The sequence below is a fragment of the Bombina bombina genome, chromosome 1, assembly GCF_027579735.1.
Source record: "Bombina bombina isolate aBomBom1 chromosome 1, aBomBom1.pri, whole genome shotgun sequence".
NCBI classification, from domain to species: domain Eukaryota; kingdom Metazoa; phylum Chordata; class Amphibia; order Anura; family Bombinatoridae; genus Bombina; species Bombina bombina.
In genome coordinates this window covers 695,380,113-695,401,904 of record NC_069499.1, presented here as the reverse complement: position 1 = coordinate 695,401,904, position 21,792 = coordinate 695,380,113, and positions in this window count along the sequence as shown.

Genomic DNA, 21,792 nt, shown 5'->3' with positions numbered 1-21,792 from the left:
CAAATGCCATTTTATTTTGGGGGGTGGGGGGTTGTAATTTTAGGTGGGACTTTGTAGTTTTTAAACTGTTAAACTTAGGGCAATGCCCTACAAAAGACCCTCCTAAGGGATATTGGTAAGTTTATTTATAGATTAGGGTGTTTTGTTATTTTGGGGTGGCTTTTTTATTTTAAATGGGGTATTAGATTAGGAATATCTTTTTTTATTTTGGATAATTTCATTTGTTATTTTGTGTAATGTTAGTTTTGATATTTTGTTTAATTTAAAATTTTGTTATTTTTTGTAATGATAGTTGTTTTTTTTCTTAGTATTAGGATTTTTTAATTTTGTAATTTAGGTGTTTTATTTTTGTTATATTTTATTGTTTTAAAATAGTAATGTAAGGTTTATTTATCATTTAAGCTTATTTTTTTTTTATTTCACAGGTAAGTTTTTATTTATTTTAAGGTAGTTATATTGTAACTTTAATTTAAAGTTAGGGGGTGTTAGTTTTAGGGGTTAATAGTTTAATTTAGTTTGTTGCGATGTGGGGGGGGCAGTGGTTTAGGGGTTAATAGGTTTATTTAGGGAGTCGCAATGTGGGGGGTCGGCAGTTTAGAGGTTAATAGCATTATTTAGTGATGGCGATGTGGGGGACAGTGGTTTAGGGGTTAATATATTTATTTAGTGTTGGCGATACAACACTAAATTTAGTGTTGGCAATACATTTACAGGATACCATAAGATGAGGATAGTCCTCTGCTGTTCCAACATTCCACCATCTGCAAAGTCAATTTCCACATAGTAGTGATATGGGGGGGTAGTTATCAATGTGTCAACTTTCCTGCCTTCGCCGGCCCAATACGCCCGCCTAAGCTCGCCTCACATCGCTGCCGCGGACCTGAAAAATTTTGCCTAAGTTATCAAATAAAGCTGTCAAAAAGCCGCGCAACAAGTACGGGGCGATGAGCAGCGGATTGTGAGAATTATCACTCATTCGATCTCGCTGCTCTTCGGCTTTTTCCCAGCTTTATTGCTAGCCTGTCACTAAGCACCCACACTATCTACACTGTTCTACCCCCTATACCAGCGCCCCCGGAGCCCCCCGCAACTAAATAAAGTTATTAACCCCTAAACCGCCGCTCCTAGACCCTGCTGCAACTCTGATAAATGTATTAACCCCTAAACCGCCACTCATAGACCTTGCCGCAACTCTGATAAATGTATTAACCCCTAAACCGCCTCTCCCGGACACCGCTACCACCTACATTATACCTAGTAACCCCTATCCTGCCCCCCCTATACCGTCGCCCTCTATAATAAAGTTATTAACCCCTATCCTGCTGATTCCGCACCTCGCCGCAACTAAATAAATAGTTTAACCCCTAAACCGCCGCTCCCGGTCCCTGCCGCAACCTATATTAAATTTATTAACCCCTAATCTGCCCCCCCTACACCGTCGCCACCTATAATAAATTTATTAACCCCTATCCTGCCCCCCACTACACCGCCGCCACTTTAATAAAATTATTAACCCCTAAACCTAAGTCTAACACTAACCCTAACACCCCCCTAACTTAAATATTAATTAAATAAATATAAATAATATTTCTATTATGAACTAAATTATTCCTATTTAAAACTAAATACTTACCTTTAAAATAAACCCTAATATAGCTACAATATAAATAATAATTATATTGTAGCTATTTTAGGATTTATATTTATTTTACAGGTAACTTTGTATTTATTTTAGCTAGTTAGAATAGTTGTTAAATAGTTATTAACTATTTAATAAATACCTAGCTAAAAGAAATACAAAATTACCTGTAAAATAAATCCTAACCTAAGTTACAATTAAACCTAACACTACACTATCATTAAATTAATTAAATAAATTAACTACAAATAACTACAATTAATTACAATTACATAAACTAACTAAAGTACAAAAAATAAAAAAAGCTGTTACAAAAAATAAAAAAAAATAAGTTACAAACATTTAAAAAATATTACAACAATTTTAAGATACTTACACCTAATCTAAGCCCCCTAATAAAATAACAAACCCCCCCAAAAATAAAAAAATGCCCTACACTATTCTAAATTAAAAAAGTTCAAAGCTCTTTTACCTTACCAGCCCTTAAAAGGGCTTTTTGTGGGGCATGCCCCAAAGAATTCAGCTCTTTTGCCTATAAAAGAAAAATACAACCCCCCCAACATTAAAACCCACCACCCACATACCCCTAATCTAACCCAACCCGCCCTTAAAATAACCTAACACTAATCCCCTGAAGATCATCCTACCTTGAGTCGTCTTTACTCAGCCGAGCAGCGATGGAACCGAAGAGGAGACCCGGAGCGGCAGAAGTTATCCTCCAAGGGGCGCTGAAGAAATCTTCCATCCGATGAAGTGATCCTCCAGTCGGCGCTGAAGAAGTCTTCCATCCGGGGGATGTCATCTTCCAAGTGGCGCTGAAGAAGTCTTCTATCCGGACGATGTCATCTTCCAAGCGGGGTCTTCAATCTTCATCCCACCGACGCGGAACATCCTTCTTTACCAACGGACTACCGACAAATGAAGGCTCCTTTAAGGGACATCATCCAAGATGGCGTCCCTTCAATTCCGATTGGCTGATAGGATTCTATCAGCCAATCGGAATTAAGGTAGGAAAAATCTGATTGGCTGATTGAATCAGCCAATCAGATTGAAGTTCAATCCGATTGGCTGATCCAATCAGCCAATCAGATTGAGCTTGCATTCTATTGGCTGATCGGAACAGCGGCAGGGTCCGGGAGCGGTGGTTTAGGGGTTAAACTATTTATTTAGTTGCGGCGAGGTGCGGGATCAGCAGGATAGGGGTTAATAACTTTATTATAGAGGGCGGCGGTATAGGGGGGTCAGGATAGGGGTTACTAGGTATAATGTAGGTGGTGGCGGGCTCCGGGAGCGGCGGTTTAGGGGTTAATACATTTATTATAGTTGCGGTGGGATCCGGGAGCGGCGGTTTAGGGGGTAAACACTTTATTTAGTTGCGGCGGTGTAGGGGGGACAGATTAGTGGTGTTTAGACTCGGGGTACATGTTAGGGTGTTAGGTGCAGACATCTCCCATAGAAATCAATGGGATGTCGGGCAGCAGCGAACTTGTACTTTCGCTATGGTCAGACTCCCATCGATTCCTATGGGATCCGCTGCCTCCAGGGTGTCGGTTTGAAAACCAGGTACGCTGGGCCGTAAAAGTGCCGAGCGTACCTGCTAGTTTTTTATAACTTGCAAAAGTAGTCAGATTGTGCCGCACTTGTGTGCGGAACATCTGGAGTGACGTAAGAATCGATCTGTGTCGGACTGAGTCCGGCGGATCGAAGTTTACATCACAAAATTCTACTTTTGCCAGTCTCTAGCCTTTGATAACTAAGGCGAATCAGCCTCGCCACAAATACGCTGCGGAATTCCAGCGTATTTGAGGTTGACGGCTTGATAACTAGGCCCCATTGTCTTGCTTAAGACATTGTTGTGGAAGCCCTTCCTTCTCCTGTTCCTGCCTAAGAATGTGAAATCCTTTAACACAAATGTGGAAGTGGCCTGCAATCCTTCTGCATTACAGTGTTATGTTTTGTGTTTACTTGAAATGCAGTTTCATAAAAACAGACCAAGGAATAGGTGCATCAACTTCATAAAACAGAAGGATCCAACAGTAAGTTTTGATTTCCAACATTGGGAAGATAAAATGCATGTTTTTTCTTGATGGCTTCAAATAGGAATTCAAAATGTTGTGTTTACTTGAAATGCAGTTTCATAAAAACAGACCAAGGAATAAGTGCACCAACTTCATAAAACAGAAGGATCCAACAGTAAGTTTTGATTTCCAACATTGGGAAAAATTACACTTACAACATTAATTTTAATCAAATATATATATATATATATTTTTCTTATAAATAACGTCTCACTAGAGACTTTTTCTTTTTTTAATTATATCAAGAGAAAATGGGTGTTAAAATAATTGTATTTATTTGCAGAAAAGGACAACTGGTCAAAAAAAAAAAAACATGCAGTCTTTTCAAACCTCAAATAATTAAAATATATATTTATATATTATTATTATTTATTTTTAAACAACACACTACTAATGTTTTAACTCACCAAGAATTCAGAAATCAATATTTGGTGGAATAACATGATTTTTAATCACAGCTTTCATGTGTCTTGGCATGCTCTCCATTGGTCTTTCACATTGCTGTTGCGTGGCTTTATGCAGATCAAGACACAAAAATTGAAGAAGCTTGGGTTTGTTTGATGGCTTGTGACTGTCCATCTTTCCCTTGATCACATTCCAGAGGCTTTCAATGGGGTTCAGGTCTGGAGATTGGGCTGGCCATGACAGGGTCTTGATCTGGGGCTCACTCATCCACATCTTGATTGACCTGACTGTGTGGCATGGAGCATTGTACTACTGGAAAAAAAATCCTTAGAGTTGGGGAACATTATCAGACCAGAAGGAAGCAAGTTTTTTTCCACGATAACTTAGTACATGGCTTGATTCATGTGTCCTTCACAAAGATAAATTTGCCTGATTCCAGGTCAACTTCTCTGATGAGTCCAATTTTTAGCTCTGCCCAACACCTGGTCATCTATTAGTTAGACAATGTCCTGGAGAGGTCTATAAGCCACAGTGTCTAGCACCCACTGTAAAATTTGGTGGAGGATCAGTGATGATCTGCTGGTGGTTCAACAAGGCTGGAATTGGGTCGATTGTTTGATGTTAAGAACACATGAATCAAGCTGTGTATGGTTATTTTGGAAGAAAACTTTGCTCTGAAAATGTTCCCTAACTCTAAAGATTGCTTTTTTTTCCCGGCAGGACAGTGCTTCTTGCCACTCAGTCAGATCATTTAAGATGTGAATGAAGAATAAACATATCAAGATGCTGTCATGGCCAGCCCAATCTTCCGACCTGGACCACATTGAAAACCTCTGGAATGTGATCAAGAGGAAGATGGATGGTCACAAGCTATCATACAAAGCCGAGCTAATTAAATATTTGTGCCTAGAGTAGCATAAAGTCACACATGAAGGCCTCTAGTTATCAAGCCATCAAACGCAAATATGCTGGAATTCCGCAGCATATTTGTGGCGAGGCTGATTTGCTATAGTTATCAAAGGCTAGAGACCGGCAAAAGTAGAATATAGTTACATAAGCTACGATCCGCCGGTCTCAGCCCGACACAGATCAATTCTTACGTCACTCCAGATGTGCCAAACGCACAATCTGACTACTTTTGCTAGTTATCAAATAACTAGCAGGTACGCTCGGCACTCTTCCGGCCCAGCGTACCTGGTTTTCAATCCGCCAATCAGATTACATCAACCAATCGGATTTTTCCTACCTTAATTCCGATTGGCTGATAGAATCCTATCAGCCAATCGGAATTCGAGGGACGCCATCTTGGATGACGTCATTTAAAGGACCAGGCATTCGGTGTTAGGACGTCGTTGGAAGAAGATGGCTCCACATCGGCTGGATGGAAGATGGCTCCGCTCCGCTCCGGATGATTGAAGATAGAAGACGCTGCTTGGATGAAGACTTCGGCCGGATGGAGGACCTCTTCTGCCCCTCATGGATGAAGAATTCGGCCCGGCTGGGTGAACACGGCTCAAGGTAGGGTGATCTTCAGGGGGTTAGTGTTAGGTTTTTCTAAGGGGGGTTTGGGTGGGTTTTATAGTAGGGGTGTGTGGGTGGTGGGTTGTAATGTTTGGGGGGGTTGTATTTTGTTTTTACAGGTAAAAGAGCTGATTACTTTGGGGCAATGCCCTGCAAAAAGCCCTTTTAAGGGCTGGTAAAAGAGCTGATTACTTTGTAATTTATTATAGGGTAGGGCATTTTATTATTTTGGGGGGCTTTTTATTTTATTAGGGGGCTTAGATTAGGTGTAATTAGTTTAAAGTTCTTGTAATTTTTTTTATTTTCATTTAGTGTTTGTTTGTTTTTTTGTACTATAGTTTAGTTTATTTAATTGTATTTAATTTTAGGTAATTGTAGTTATTTTTTTAAATTAATTTAATGATAGTGTAGTGTTAGGTGTATTTGTAACTTAGGTTAGGTTTTAGTTTACAGGTAATTTTGTAGTTATTTTAACTAGGTAGCTATTAAATAGTTAATAACTATTTAATAGCTATTGTACCTAGTTAAAATAAATACAAAGTTGCCTGTAAAATAAAAATAAATCCTAAAATAGCTATAATGTTACTATTAGTTATATTGTAGCTATTTAAATAGGAATAATTTAGTTAATAATTGTAATATGTATTTAGATTTATTTAAATAATATTTAAGTTAGGGGAGTGTTAGTGTTAGTGTTAGACTTAGGTTTAGGGGTTAATAAGTTTAATTTAGTTGCGGCGGGGTCCGGGAGTGGCGGTTTAGGGGTTAAACATTTAATTTAGCTGCGGCGGGGTCCGGGAGCGGCGGTTTAGGGGTTAAACATTTAATTTAGTTGTGGCGGGGTCCGGGAGAGGCGGTTTAGGGGTTAAACATTTATTTTAGTTGCTGCGGGGTCCGGGAGTGGCGGTTTAGGGGTTAAACATTTAATTTAGTTGTGGTGGGGTCCGGGAGAGGCAGTTTAGGGGTTAAACATTTAATTTAGTTGCAGCGGGGTCCGGGAGCGTCGGTTTAGGGGTTAAACATTTAATTTAGTTGTGGCGGGTCCGGGAGCAGTGGTTTAGGGGTTAAACAATTTATTTAGTTGCGGCGGGGTCCGGGATCCGCAGGATAGGGGTTAATAGCTTTAATATAGGTGGCGGTGGTATAGGGGGCAGCAGATTAGGGGTTAATAGGTATAATGTAGGTGGCGGTGGGGTCCGGGAGCAGCAGTTTAGGGGTTCATATATTTATTATAGTTGCGGCGGGGTCCGGGAGCGGCGGTTTAGGGGTAATAAATTTATTTAGGTGCGGGGGGCTCCAGGGGCAGCGGTTTAGGGGGTAAAACTGTATAGTATAGTGTGGGTGCTTAGTGACAGGGTAGCAAGAAAGCTGCGAAGAAGCCGATGAGCAGCGAGATCGATGACTGTCAGTTAACAACAGTCCGCTGCTCATCGCTCCGTACTTGCTGCTCATCGCTCCGTACATGGTGCACGGCTTCTTGACAGCTTTCTTGATAACTTTGGCGAACGTATTCAGGTCTGCGGCGGCGATGGTAGGCGAGCTTAGGCAAGCGTATTGGGCCGGCGAATGCAGGTAAGTAGACGGCTTGATACATAGAGGCTGAAAGCTGTGATTAAAAGCAGGGTTATTGCCCCAAATATTGATTTCTGAACTCTTGCTAAGTTAAAACAGCAATGTGTTGTTTAAAAATGAATATGAACTTGTTTTCTTTGCATTATTTGAGGTCTGAAAAGAATGCTTTATTGTTATTTTGACAGGTTTTAATTTTCTGCAAAAAAAAAATGCTCTAAATGACAATTGGCTAGATTATGAGTGGAGCGATATTTTAATGTGCACCCATAAAGGGCCAATTTACGGGGGCAAGTTAAATAACCAGCCATTACAAGTGGCTGGTTAATGCTCCAGCAAGCTTGCAGTTTCACTTTGCACTTAGTGCAATTAACCAGAGGTCAGACCTTTAATTAATTAAAAAAATGTGCCTCAATCACCCCCAAAATAAAGTGTACAGTAGTTAAGTTTAATGATCATTTAAAAAAAAAAAAATTAAACTGCACAAAGCAGTTATAAGGGGTGAAAGTGAAAGTGCCTTTACAGATGTGAATGGGGGACTGTGTGTTCTCTATAAATATATATGTATATACTTATCTACATATACATTTATGTGTTAATATGTGTATATACACATATAAACACATAAATATATATGTATATATTCATATATAAATATATATATTTTTTATTTTTTTTATTTGCTGCCCAATGTTGCGCAAATTGCCCACTGCGCCTGGTGTTTTATTGTGTCTCACGATAAGAGAACGAGGCTCCCATTCCAGCCTATGGAAGCACCCTTTAGTTAGCGCAAGACTTCCAGGCAAGGCAAAAGTGAGGTTATGTTCACATTGTGCAAATATCGCACTCATGAAAGCGCAATTTTGCACTCCACTCATAATCTAGGCCAACATTTTGGTTTGAAATTTGGGAGAAATGTTGTTAGTAGTTTGTAGAATAAAAAAAGCTAATTTTGCTTAAACACACACCTATAAATAGTAAAACCAGAGAAACTGATCATTTTGCAGTGGTGTATATATACACTTATACACACACACATATATACGCAAAAACACCAGTAATTTTTCTTTAAATATTGGAAAAATTATATACATACTCAAATATTCTGCTACAAAATTCTGCTGTTAACATTTCTTGCATTTTTAAGAGAAATTAACATTTGTATTTTTCCTTTATTGCACATTTATATACCTTGGATAATGGATTTAAGTAAGTAGTGCTGGTAAAAATGGATTTCCTGCTTGTCATTGTAATTTCAATAAGACAAGGTCAGCAAAAGCTCACAGCTTTAGCAATATCCACCACATAATAACTTTGAGTAGGTCAATCCAACCCTTTGGCTAATATTGGCAAAGAACAAAGCATTTTAGTAAATTGATTTTTTTCCCCCATCAGTTTGGTTAGTTATGTGCGTGTTCCTCTTTCTGATTTCCATTCATCAAAACTATAATATTTTATACACCCATTTTTTTTTTATCTCTGCAGTAATTACAAATGCATTTTCCAATAGCATACAGTTCTAAGCAACGTTATGATAAACTCTGGGGCAGTTAAAATATATCAAATCATAGTAATATGCAAACTAGATGTTGTCTGAAATAAAACAGTATTGCATTACATTGACTAAATAATTTTGTATTTTTTCTTTCTTTTTCTTTTCATTTTCATTCAATAAAAATAAGCCACTAGTTTTAAAAAACATTGTAGATTGATGCTTGCTTAATTATATACCACTGAAAGGACTTGTGAAAAAGTGCAATTTTAATTTGCTTAAAAAGCCAAATGTGTGAATGGGCATCAGGGGGGTGGGTGGCAAAGGCAGGCAATTAACACCCTCCTGGAATTTTGCTCTGGGGTTAAATGCAAGGCATACGTTTGCTAGAGAGAGGTGAAGGGCTCACAGCTGCACTTCTTCATGCAGTGTCTTTCAGTGACAGCTTCTGATTACTTCTACTTTCAGCATTTTTGCTAAATAACTCCCCTAGCTGTAAAGATTAGACAAGTGCAATTCATTTTGGACGAATTTTGGCCGATTCGGAGATTCGGATGAATCTGAATTTCCGAATTGTCACCATAACTAAAATCCCCCAAAATTCCAAAAACGAATAAATTAGTTTCCGAATTTTCTGATTCATTCTTCATTCATATTCTGATATTTTTCATTGCTCTAATCTAAACCGCCGCCCCCCCCCTCACATCGCCAACACTAAATAAAACAATAAATAAAGCTATTAACCCCTAAACTGCCATTCCCTCACATTGCCAACACTAACTAAACTTATTAATCGCTAAACCTCTACCCCCTCACATCGCTAACACTAAATAAACATTTTAACCCGTAAACCGCCATCCCCCACATTGTGACTCCCTAAATAAAACTATTAACCGCTAAACCACCATCCCCCCACATTGCAAACACTAAATAAAATTATAAACCTCTAAGCCACCATCCTCCCACATCGCACCTAGCTAAATTAAATTATTAACACTTGACCTAATACCCCCTAACAATAACATAATTAAAATACAAGTAAAGTTATAATTATTAACTAACTACCTATTTAAACATAAATACAAACTTACCTGTGAAATAAAAACATTCTATTCTAATACTACGTTTAAAAAAAAAACACCCCAAAATAAAAAAAACATTATATATAATAAACTACCAATAGCCCTTAAAGGGGCATTTTTTAGGGCATTTCCCTAAAGTTAACAGCTCTTTTCGCCAAAAATTAAATCAAATATCCCCTAACATTACAAACCACCACCACCCCAACCACCCAAAATAAAAAAAACCTAGCTAAAAAAAAAAAAAATCTACCCATTGTCCCAAAAAGGCTCTTTTACAGCCCATTAAAAATAAAAAAAAGCCCTAATCTAAAAAATAAAAAAAAATAAAATACCTAACACTAACCCCAAAATCAGTACTCACCGTTTCTGAAGTCTGGCAAAAGATCTTCATACCAGTGGCAAAGCATCTTCATCCGGGAGGCTACATCTTCATACATCGCGGGACCGGCATCTTCTATCTTCATCCCAGTGGAGGCGGCGGGGTCAGTGGATGCACAGAGGCGGAGGTCCAGGCAGTGGTCCATGCGGAGATCCAGGTGGAGGTCCACCTTCATGCGATCGTCCGCCACACACTGAAGATTGAATGTAACGTACTTCTTTTATATTGGGGTACCCTTGCATTCCTAAAGGCTGAAAATTCCAAATCAGCCAATAGGATTAGAGCTGCTTAAATCCTATTGGCTGGTTTGAACATTCAATCCTCAGTGTGTGGCAGATGATAGCATGAAGAGGACCTCCATGTCAGACCGATGGACCTCAGCTTGGACCTCCGCCTGGACCTGTGCCTCCGCGCATCCACTGACCACTCTGCTTCCGCTGGGATGAAGATAGAAGATGCCGGTCCCACGATGGATGAAGATGGAGCCGCCTAGGATGTAGATCTTTTGCCGGACTTCAGGAACAGTGAGTACCGATTTTGGGGTTAGTGTTAGGATTTTTGTTTTGTTTTTTGGTGTTTGTTTTTTTAGATTAGGACTTTTTTTATTTTTAATGGTCTGTAAAAGAGCTGAATGCCCTTTTAAGGGCAATGCCCATACAAATGCCCTTTTCGGGGCAATGGGTAGATTAGTTTTATTTTTGGTGGGGGTTTGTAATGTTAGGGGGTATTTGTTTAAATCTTTTGTCAAAAGAGCTGTTAACTTTAGGGCAATGCCCTTCAAAAGGCCTTTAAGTGCTATTGGTAGTTTATTACAGATTCGTTTTTTTTATTTTGGGATGTTTTTTTTTAAAAAAAAAAAAAAAAAAAAGGTATTAGAATAGGAATAATTTTTATTATTTTGGATAATTTCGTTTGTTATTTTTTGTAATGTTAGGTTAATTTTTTTTAGCAATGTTAGGTTTTTTATTTTTTGTATTATTTTTTTTTTTTAAACAAGTAATTAGTAATAGTTTTTTTTTTAAGTTTAAGCTTAGGTTTTATTTTTGTTTCACGGGTAAGTTTGTATTTATTTTAATTAGGTAGTTAGTAAATAGTAAAATTGTAACTAGCTTAGGTTTTATTTTTATTTTACAAGTAAGTTTGTATTTATTTTTAAATAGGTAGTTAGTTAACAATTGTAACTTTACTTTAGGTGTATTTTAATTATGTTAAAGTTAGGGGGTGTTAGGTTTAGGGGTTAATAGATTTATTTAGCTAGTTGTGATGTGGGGGATGGCGGTTTAGAGGTTAATAATTTTATTTAGTGTTTGCAATGTGGTGGGACGGTAGTTTAGAGGTTAATAGATTTAGTTAGTGTTGGCGATGTGGTGGTGCAGTGTTTTAGAGGTTAATAGCTTTATTTAGTGCTTGTGATGTGGGGGAGCGGTGGTTTTGAAGTTAATAGGTTTAGTTAATGTTGGCGATGTGGGGGGGCGACAGTTTAGGGGTTAATAAGTTTAGTTAGTGTTGGCAATGTAGGGGGGCGGGGGTTTAGATAATTTATTTTCGGCATATTCCTTATGTTAAGTTAAATCGTTTTTCGGATCTATTCTTTATTCATATTAATTATTCTATTCTAAACTTTAGAATAGAATAATTATTATAAATAAAGAATGGATCCGAAATAACAATTTAACTTAGCATAGCTAATTTGCCAAAACTAAATTATTTTTTTAACTTAACTAATTTGCCAAAGCAAAATTATTTATTTAACTAATGAAACAAAACAAAACACATTTTTTCGCTGTGCACATGTAAAGATTGCAGGAGGGGTTAGGCATCCAACACTGAGAGATCAGTCCATAATATGAGAGGTAACTGCCTTCTTTCTAATTGTCACACTCCACTTCCATTGCGTGTTTGGATGAAAGCCCATTGCAAAAAGAACAGCTTGGCATAATGACAGGTAGAATATTTCTCCTGTATGTTACTTTACCCTCCTGCTTCAGACTATTTATTGGAATATTTTTGCCCTTTAATTTTAGAAATCAATCAAAACCATTGGGGAAAGGGAGAGGACACGTGGGACTTCAGTATTAGTGAATAAAACATTTTATTTGGATGACACCAACTGCTTTTTTAAAATATTTAAATTGAATTGTGCTCAAGCAAACAAATTTACTTTCAACTTGTAATACACGTGCAAGTTAATTCAGGTTCAATATTACTATTTATCTCATGTGCGATAACTTTAACGTGCCACTTGTAATGTAGCCCAATATGTTTTCGGGTCATTTTTCAACAGCTTTTTAAGACAATTTTTTGGCTTATCAATTAGGCACCTTTAGGTGCTTGATAACTCCTCGAAAGATGCATTTTGAAAAACGTTGACACTGTTTCACAGCTATTTCCAAACAGTTGTCCTTGCATGTATGTTAAATATTCTCAAATGGCCTGGTTAACTGTTTCGAGAAAAAACATTTTTTTGCACAAAACACATCAAAAATACAATACAAAGTATAAAGGAAAAAAAGTACAAAGTGTCTAACTAATAAAAGCCAAAACATTTATTGGAGTATACAATTAAAATGTAGCAAAAGCCAAACAATCAATTATAGGGTAAAACAGAGTGTGTCAGTAGAATGCCTGACCGGTTTCAGTCAACAGACCGAAATCATAGACTAGTTACACATACTTGATTTAAGGTTTTAAAAGGCATTCAAGCACATCTATTGGTTAAAAACAATACACACCTGATTGTCTCTCAACTTTTAACCCTAGGTTGTCCAAAAGCTGATATAAGTCACTTTATGAATAATTAGATAGCAAATATGATCAAAATGCAAATGAAACAGAACAAAGTCCACACGGTAGTAGCTTTTAGGCATAAACAATCACAATCATAAAATGTGAACTGTAATAAGCATACATAAATATACGCCTAAGGAATACATTACATATCCAATAGAAGTCAATTAACACTGAGCAGCATATATGATCACAATTCTAAAACCTAAAGATGCATAAATGATGTGTCTAAAGGTATAACGTTTTTCACAATACACAAAATTTACAATAATATAGGATATAAAACATACACCTAAGCTTTAAAATATTCAACACACATGCTATATAGTCCAATTTATTAAACATTTGGCAGCATAAATAACTGGAATAAGAATATATTTAAATATGCAGATACAACACATACATAATCTAAATGAAGATGTAAGAATTACTGTAAGTGATGTGACTAATATACATGAGTTAGTCGGGACACCTGCTAAATTACCTGCCATCTAAAATAATCATCTTTTTTTTATAATGTATATCTATGAAATGTCTTGATACAGCTGAGCATGTAATTCCTCCCAAGATGTATGACAAGTGCTCCCTAATTCAGGTACCCACATGTTTAGTCATTCTACCGACAAACTGGTGACAACAAACAGGCCCATTTATCAAGCTCCGTATGGAGCTTGAAGGGCCGTGTTTCTGGCGAGTCTTCAGACTCGCCAGAAACACAACTTATGAAGCAGCGGTCTAAAGACCGCTGCTCCATAACCCTGTCCGCCTGCTCTGAACAGGCGGACAGGAATCGCCGGACATCAACCCGATCGAATACGATCGGGTTGATTGACAGCTCCTGGCCGCGAGTCAGCAGGGGGCGGCGTTGCACCAGCAGCTCTTGTGAGCTGCTGGTGCAATGTTAAATGCGGAGAGCGTATTGCTCTCCGCATTTAGCGAGGTCTTGCGGACCTGATCCGCAGTGTCGGATCAGGTCCGCAAGCCCTTTGATAAATGGGCCTGATTGAGTGCATTCAATAACATAGATCACAAAAGTTCTAGAACAATTGATGCAACCCTTAGTTTCAAATGAATAACTGATAATAACTGATCTAAAGGCATTTGATATGGAGATATGTTCACAACAGTTGCATGTTCTCCACCCACATCTAAAAGTATAGTTACACTCATACTAACACCATCTAATAACAATTTTTTAAAATATATATATATTGCACACAAAAGATTTAAGGGCTCAAATATATGAGGTCTCAGGTGTTTGAAGAAAAAGCAGGCAAATGGCTTTAACATTGAAATACATACATACTGTATACATGTCTAAAGATGTATATATGCAGTATCTCACAAAAGTGAATACACGTCTCACATTTCGGTAAATATTTTATTATATCTTTTCATATGACAACACTGTAAAGTAGTGGGCGTACAGCCTGTATAACAGTGTAAAGGTGCTGTCCCTTAAAATAACTCAACACACAGCCATTAATGTCTAAACCAATGGCAACAAAAGTGAGTACACCCATTAGTGGAAATGTCCAAATTGGGCCCAATTAGCCATTTTCCTCTCTGGTGTCATGTGAGTTGTTAGTGTTAAAAGGTCTCTGGTGGGAATTGGGAGCAGGTGTGTTAAATTTGGTGTTATTGCTTTCACATGCTTTCATACTGGTCACTGGAAGTTCAACATGGCACCTCATGGCAAATAACTCTCTGAGTATCTGAAACAAAGAATTGTTGATCTACAGAAAGATGGCTTAGGCTATAAGAAGATTTCCAAGACCTTGAAACTGATCTACAGCATGGTGGGCAAGACAATACAGCGGTTTCACAGGACAATTTCCACTCAGAACAGGCCTCGCCATGGTCGACCAAAGATTATCCAAAGGTTGTCTTTGAGAAATAGACGTATGAGTGCTGTCAGCATTGCTGCAGAGGTTGAAGGGGTAGGTGGTCAGCCTGTCAGTGCTCAGACCATACACTGCACACTGCTTAAAATTGGTCTGCATGGCTGTTTTCCCAGAAGGAAGCCTCTTCTAAAGATGATGCACAAGAAAGCCCGCAAACAGTCAGCTGAAGACAAGCAGACTAAGGATATAGATTACTGGAGCCATGTCCTGTGGTCCGATGAGGCCAAGATAAACTTATTTGGTTCAGATGGTGTCAAGCTTGTATGGCGGTAACCAGGTGAGGAGTATAAAGACAAGTGTGTCTTGCCTACAGTCAAGCATAGTGGTGGGAGTGGAAGAGGACATCAGTGGCAACCTGTGAAGATCTGGTGAATTCCTTGCCCAAGAGGGTTAAGGCAGTGCTGGAAAATAATGGTTGCCACACAAAATATTGACACAATTTGGACATTTCCACATAGGGGTGCACTCACTTTTGTTGCCAACGGTTTAGACATAAATGGCTGTGTGTTGAGTTATTTTGAGGGGACAGCAAATGTACACTGCTATAAAGTCTGTACACTCACTACTTTACATTGTTGAAAATGTGTCATTTCTTCAGTGTTGTCACATGAAAAGATGTAAAAAAATATTTACAAAAATGTGAGGGGTGTACTCACTTTTGTGAGATACTGTGTATATATAGACATATATATATATATATATATATATATATATATATATATATATATATATATATATATATATATATATATATGTGTGTGTGTACATATGTATTTATATGTATATATATATGAATTTACAGACACACAAACATATCAGACATATATAGAAGTGCATTAGAGCCCTTTGCCATTAAGAAAATGAAAATATGTAAAAGCATATGTATGCAGTTTTCCTATTTAATATATGTTTTAACTATGTATTTAATGTAAACATTTCATATTCCTATGTTCTGCACATAGTGGAATATGTGTATTATTTTATGTATTAAAATAAATAAATATATATATAATTATATATATATATATATATATATATATATATATATATATATATATATATATATATATACACACACAAATTCATTAAAATTATGGTGGAGATAAAAGTTTGAGGTTGAAATCCTCCATGTCTCAAAAGTAAATCAATAAAAAAAAAATTGCATAGGAATTTAGCACATCTAGGCAAGTATCCCTGCTTGCTTTTCCCCAGTAAAACTCCAAATACATATTTGTTACCAATGCACAAGAGGATTCTGGGTAAGATATGCAAATTAGATATGCAAAATCCACCATCATTTTAATGAATTTTTATTTAACCCTGAAATGAGCTTTACCTAAGCAGCAATCAGAAATCTATCTGCTGAAGAGTTCTAACAAGAACGAAACAGGCTGTCTAGCAGTGATTTCTGCATTTGCTGCATGCACCCTATTAAGGGACTGCTGTGTTAAAACAGTATTTGAAGTACAAATTCTGAGATTTTGCATATCTAATTTGCATATCTTACCCAGAATTCTAATTCTCTTGAGCATTGGTTACAATGTATATGGAGTTTTACTGGGGAAAAGCAAGTGGGAATACTTGCCTAGATGTGCTAATTCCCTATGCAATTTTTTTTTTATTGATTTACTTTTGAGACATGAAGAATTTTAATCTCAAATTTTTATCTCCACCATAATTTTTATGAATTTTGATTTAACCCTGAAATGAGCTTTACCTGAGCAGCAATCAGAAATCTATCTGCTACTGAAGAGTTCTAATAAAAATGAAACAGGCTGTCTATCAGTGACTTCTTTATTTATTGCATTCACCCTATTAAGGGATCGTTGTGTTAAAACAGTATTTGAAGCAAAAAGTCTGAGATTTTGCATATCTAATTTGAATATCTTACTCAGAATCCTCTTGTGCATTAGTAACAATGTATATGAAGTTTTACTGGGGAAAAGCAAGCAGGGATACTTGCCAAGATGTGCTAATTTCCTATACAAATTCCAGAATAGCGCACTCCCACTCACCAAAGTCCAAAGACGAGGGTGCATAAATCTTCAAACAAAGCACTATAAATATCCACTCACTGGATATAAACCACAACACTCTTTATTATGTAGTGACGTTTCGGGGCATTCACCCCTTCCTCAGACCTCACTACATAATAAAGAGTGTTGTGGTTTAAATCCAGTGAGTGCATATATATAGTGCTTTATATATATATATAGTAGTGTACCTACCCAACAGAGGGCCCTGGTGCAAAAAAAAATGTGGGCCTCCCAGAGATAATTTAGTAGTAAGCATTAAAGGTACATGAAACAAAAATTTTTTCTTTCATGATTTAGAAAGAACATGCAATTTTAAACAACTTTCTGATTTACTTATATTAGATAATTTGCTTCATTCTCTTGATATTCTTTGCTGAAAATCATATCTCGATAGGCTCAGTAGCTGCTGATTGGTGACTGCACATAGAAGCCTTGTTTGATTGGCTCACCCATATGCATTGCTATTTTTTTAACGAAGGATATCTAAAAAATGAAGCAAATGAGATAATAGAAGTAAATTGGAATGATGTTTAAAATTGTATGCTATGGTGCCAATTTATCTTATGTCAGGCGGACATGATCCGCTGAGCGGATCATGTCCTCCCGACATCGCTGAATGCTGACAGCATATGCTGTCGGCATTTAGCATTGCACAAGCAGTTCTGGTGAACTGCTTGTGCACTGCCACCCCCTGCAGATCGTCCGCTAGCATAAGATGTCAATCAACCCGATCGTATTAGATCGGGCTGATTGCTGTTTGTTGCCTCAGAGGCGGTGGACCAGTTAAGGAGCTGCGGTCTTAAGGCTCGCGTGGAAACAGCTTCATAGGGGCCAATTGACCCCTGCATAGGGGCCCCTTTATCTGAATCATAAAATAAAACATTTGGGTTTAGTATCCCTTTAAAGACCTGTGATCTGCACTAATAAAAGGCTCCCCTGCATTAGAATTGTACATATTCAGAACATCCATATGTATAGTCTAGCTGCTATGGACCATATGCCACCGCACCTGCTGCACCAATGATAGTTCCGCCCCTGTGCCATCAGATATATATAGAAACGTCTTTATGAATAAATAGAAAATATTCTTCTATGTGAAGAACATTGGAATGTGAAATATTCATAATTTCATGTTTGGTTAGCACACTTGAGAATATGCGATCGGGTTTGCACGCAAGTTCTGTGTTTTTTTCCCCTTTTTTTCTCCATTAACTGCTATATAGTGGAATAGGTTATCGCACGCGTGATATTCTAAGTTCAGCTTTTTGAGCTCTATGTGTTAACGGAAGATCAATAATTTTTTACTTTCAACTCATAATACCAGCGCAACCTGATGTTCACAAAATGTTTACTAATAGCACAATTAGCGTTCTAACAAAAGCGCTAAATAGCATTCCACTTGTAATTTGGCTCATAGTATTGATTCATAAAAGCTCTGTTCATACTTATTGGAAAGACTGTATGCACTCAACAGGGTAAACTTTACATATGTATAGGGATACTAATACGACAGCTTGGAGACCTGAGGGAGCATTGCTCTATCATTATACAGTGGCTACTTACCTCATACTGATTGATAGGCTCAGTAGCTGCTGATTGGTGACCGCACATAGAAGCCTTGTGTGATTGGCTCACACATGTGCATTGATATTTTTTTAACGAAGGATATATAAAAAATGAAACAAATGAGATAATAGAAGTAAATTGGAATGATGTATAAAATTGTATGCTATGGTGCCGATTTATCATATGTCAGGCGGACATGACCCGCTGAGCGGATCATGTCCTCCTGACATCGCTGAATGCCGACAGCATACGCCAACTACAAATTTCTACTCAAAACACTTTTTTTTACTGGATTGTAATATTGTTTTGACTGTAAAATATGACCCCACTTCCTTGCTGCTTTGTATCTTCTCAAGATGAGATTGCACCTTAATAAACAGGTTTTATAGAGAACGTGTCTCCATGAACATTAAGTCCAATGTGCTTGCATCTACTTTAGTGAACTTGTAATCGTGAACGATCATTCATGACCACGAGTTCAGTAATGTAAGTGCAGGCACTTTGAAAGGGACTGTCATGAATGAATTTGGTCTTGGCATGCATGGAGGCCCTGTTCCCTATAAAAACCCATTCATGAAGGCACAATTTTGTTTAAAGTTCTCTTAGGAAGATACAAAACACAGCTACTAGTGACAATCACACCAGTATGAGTGTGATTTATAATTTAATATTGAAAGTGGAATTTCAATACACACTATTTATAGATGTTGGGGTCCTGAAGTGACTTTAGAAGTATGTCCAACATGCCAAAATATCTATCACATTTATATGGATAGTGAGTATTGAGAATGTTTTCTGATGACAATTGGTTAATGTAACACATGCAAATGAATATTCCTTTCATAAAGGTGGTGATGAAACATCCATGAAACATTAAGATCACAAAACTCTGAGTCCTTAAACCCCCCCCCCCCACCATCTTACTGGAAACTAGTCTTGTCTTTGACTTTGAAGAAGGAAGGTGAAGAAGGAACGTGCTCCAGGTGTTTATGAGAAGGGTTCTCAGACTGATTTGAGGCCCAGTTTTCCCCCTTAGAGAGCTACATTCTGGAAAGACAGATGTCATTGGAGTATGTTTAGTGACCCAAAAATAGCCTTTGGGAGTTAGTTACAGGCCTGCCACAGGTGTCGCAGGAACAGGTCCCTAGCCTCCTGTAGGTTCAATGTTTTACTCCATACATATATAGACATATCCTCTGCGGTCTCATGTACAGCACTGGATTAGCTATCTAGTGGAAGCATTTTTTTCTTCTTTTGGTAAGTGCAGTAGTATGGGGGCCTATCAGGTAAGTGTTGGGGTTGTTGTTGGCATCTGTTTTGCATATAGGCTATTAGTAGGTACTCACTTATGAGTATAATATAGCCTGGGGACTATTATCTCAGGTATCTTAGGCATGAGTTTATAAGTACCTTATTTTTCCCTATGTAGGACTTGAGGTGCATTAAGTTTTAAATTTTTCTTTTCGGTTTATTTGCGTGGTTCAATATTTTAACACATCCGTTTGTTTGTGAATGCCGTTTTTTCATGAAATGGCTTGCTTGTGTGCGTCGGTATCACTCATCGACTTGATTAATGCATACTTTTTTCATGCCTTTGTGTGATTTTGCACATCTATTTTTTATCCCCATATATGACATGTACGTGCTGTGTTTTTGCTATGTAAATACTATATAAAACCTATAAAACCCTAATTTGCCGCCCACCCACATAGCCAACACAAAAATAAAGTATTAACCCTTAAACCGCTGCCCACCCACATCGCTCCTACTATAATAAACCTATTAACCCCTAAATCGCCGGCCCCCCACATCGCTACTATTATAATAAAACTATTAACCCCTAAACTGCTGGCCCTCCACATTAAAAATTAAACTATTAACCCCTGAACTTAACTTTTCCCTATACTTTAAATTAAATTTACAATATAACTATCTTAAAATAAATAAAAACTTACCTGTGAAATAAAAAAAAAATCCTAAAATTAAACTATAAATAAACCTAACATAACTATTTTAATAAAATAAAAGTAAAAAAAAACAAAATTACAAAATTAAAAAACCCCAACACAATGTAAAAATAAAAAAAATCCAACATTACCAATAAAAAAAAAGGCTAAAATTACAAAAAATAAAAAAACATTAAGATTACAAAACATAATTTGTATTTAGACTTGTGGAAGCTTTAGAAGTTCCATGGTTGTTTTGTTTGTCCTACATGTTTTCACCTCTTGATCTTTTACCAAAGGTAATATCCTGGATCAAGCAGAAGGTATCATCAGTCAATTTATCAAGCTCCGTATGGAGCTTGATGCCCCTTGTTTCCGGCGAGCCTTCAGGCTTGCCAGAAACAGAAGTTATGAAGCAGCGGTCTAAAGACCGCTGCTCCATAACTTGTCCGCCTACGATCAGGTTTATTGACACCCCCTGCTAGCGGCCGATTGGCCGCGAATCTGCCTGGGTTCGGCATAGCACCAGCAGTTCAGAAGAACTGCTGGTGCAATGATAAATGCCAACAGTGTATGCTGTTGTCATTTATCGATGTGAAGTGGACATGATACGCTACATCGTATTATGTCCGCTCGCACTTACATAAATATACCCCTTGGTTTTAAGGCAGAGAGGTTTTTCTGTTTCTTGCAGTAAAACTTTGGTTCAGGCACATAAACCTGTGACAAGGTAGTTTTTTTCTCTACAAGGTGTGTAAGTTTCTTATTTGCTAGTATGTGGAACATGGCTTCAGTTGGCCCTCTTTTGGAATTCCTAGAATTCTTCTATTTCTTCAGGAGAGTTCGGATACGGTTTTTATCTGCTTGTTCTTTTAAGGGCCAGATCTCTGCCCTTTCTGTTTTGTTTCACAAGACGATTACTACATTTCTGGATATTGAGAATTTTATCCAGGTCTTAGTCAGAATTGCGCTTGTGTTTAAACCAATTCTACTCCATGGACTACTAATTTGGGGTTTCAGAGTATTACAGATTCCTGCTTTTGAACCTATTTATGTTTTGGATATTCAGCTTTTGTCCTGGAGGGTTTCCTTTCTTATGACTATTTTTTCTGCTTCAAGAATTTCTGATTTGTCTGCTTTTGATTCATATAGCTTACTTGGAAGCAGGTCAGTCTCCTAAACGAATTTCTGCCTTTTTTATTTTTACCAGTTTACCAGATCAGTTGCTACTTCAAGGGCCTTTAGGAATGAGATCTCTGTTTATCTGAAAGGCATTTTTTTTGGTCTGCCTTACATATCTTTTCTAATTTCTATTCTTATGATGTTTTTGCACTTTCTGAAGCTTTTGCTAGGTATGTCCTTCATGCAGCTGTTTCCAGGCAATTAAT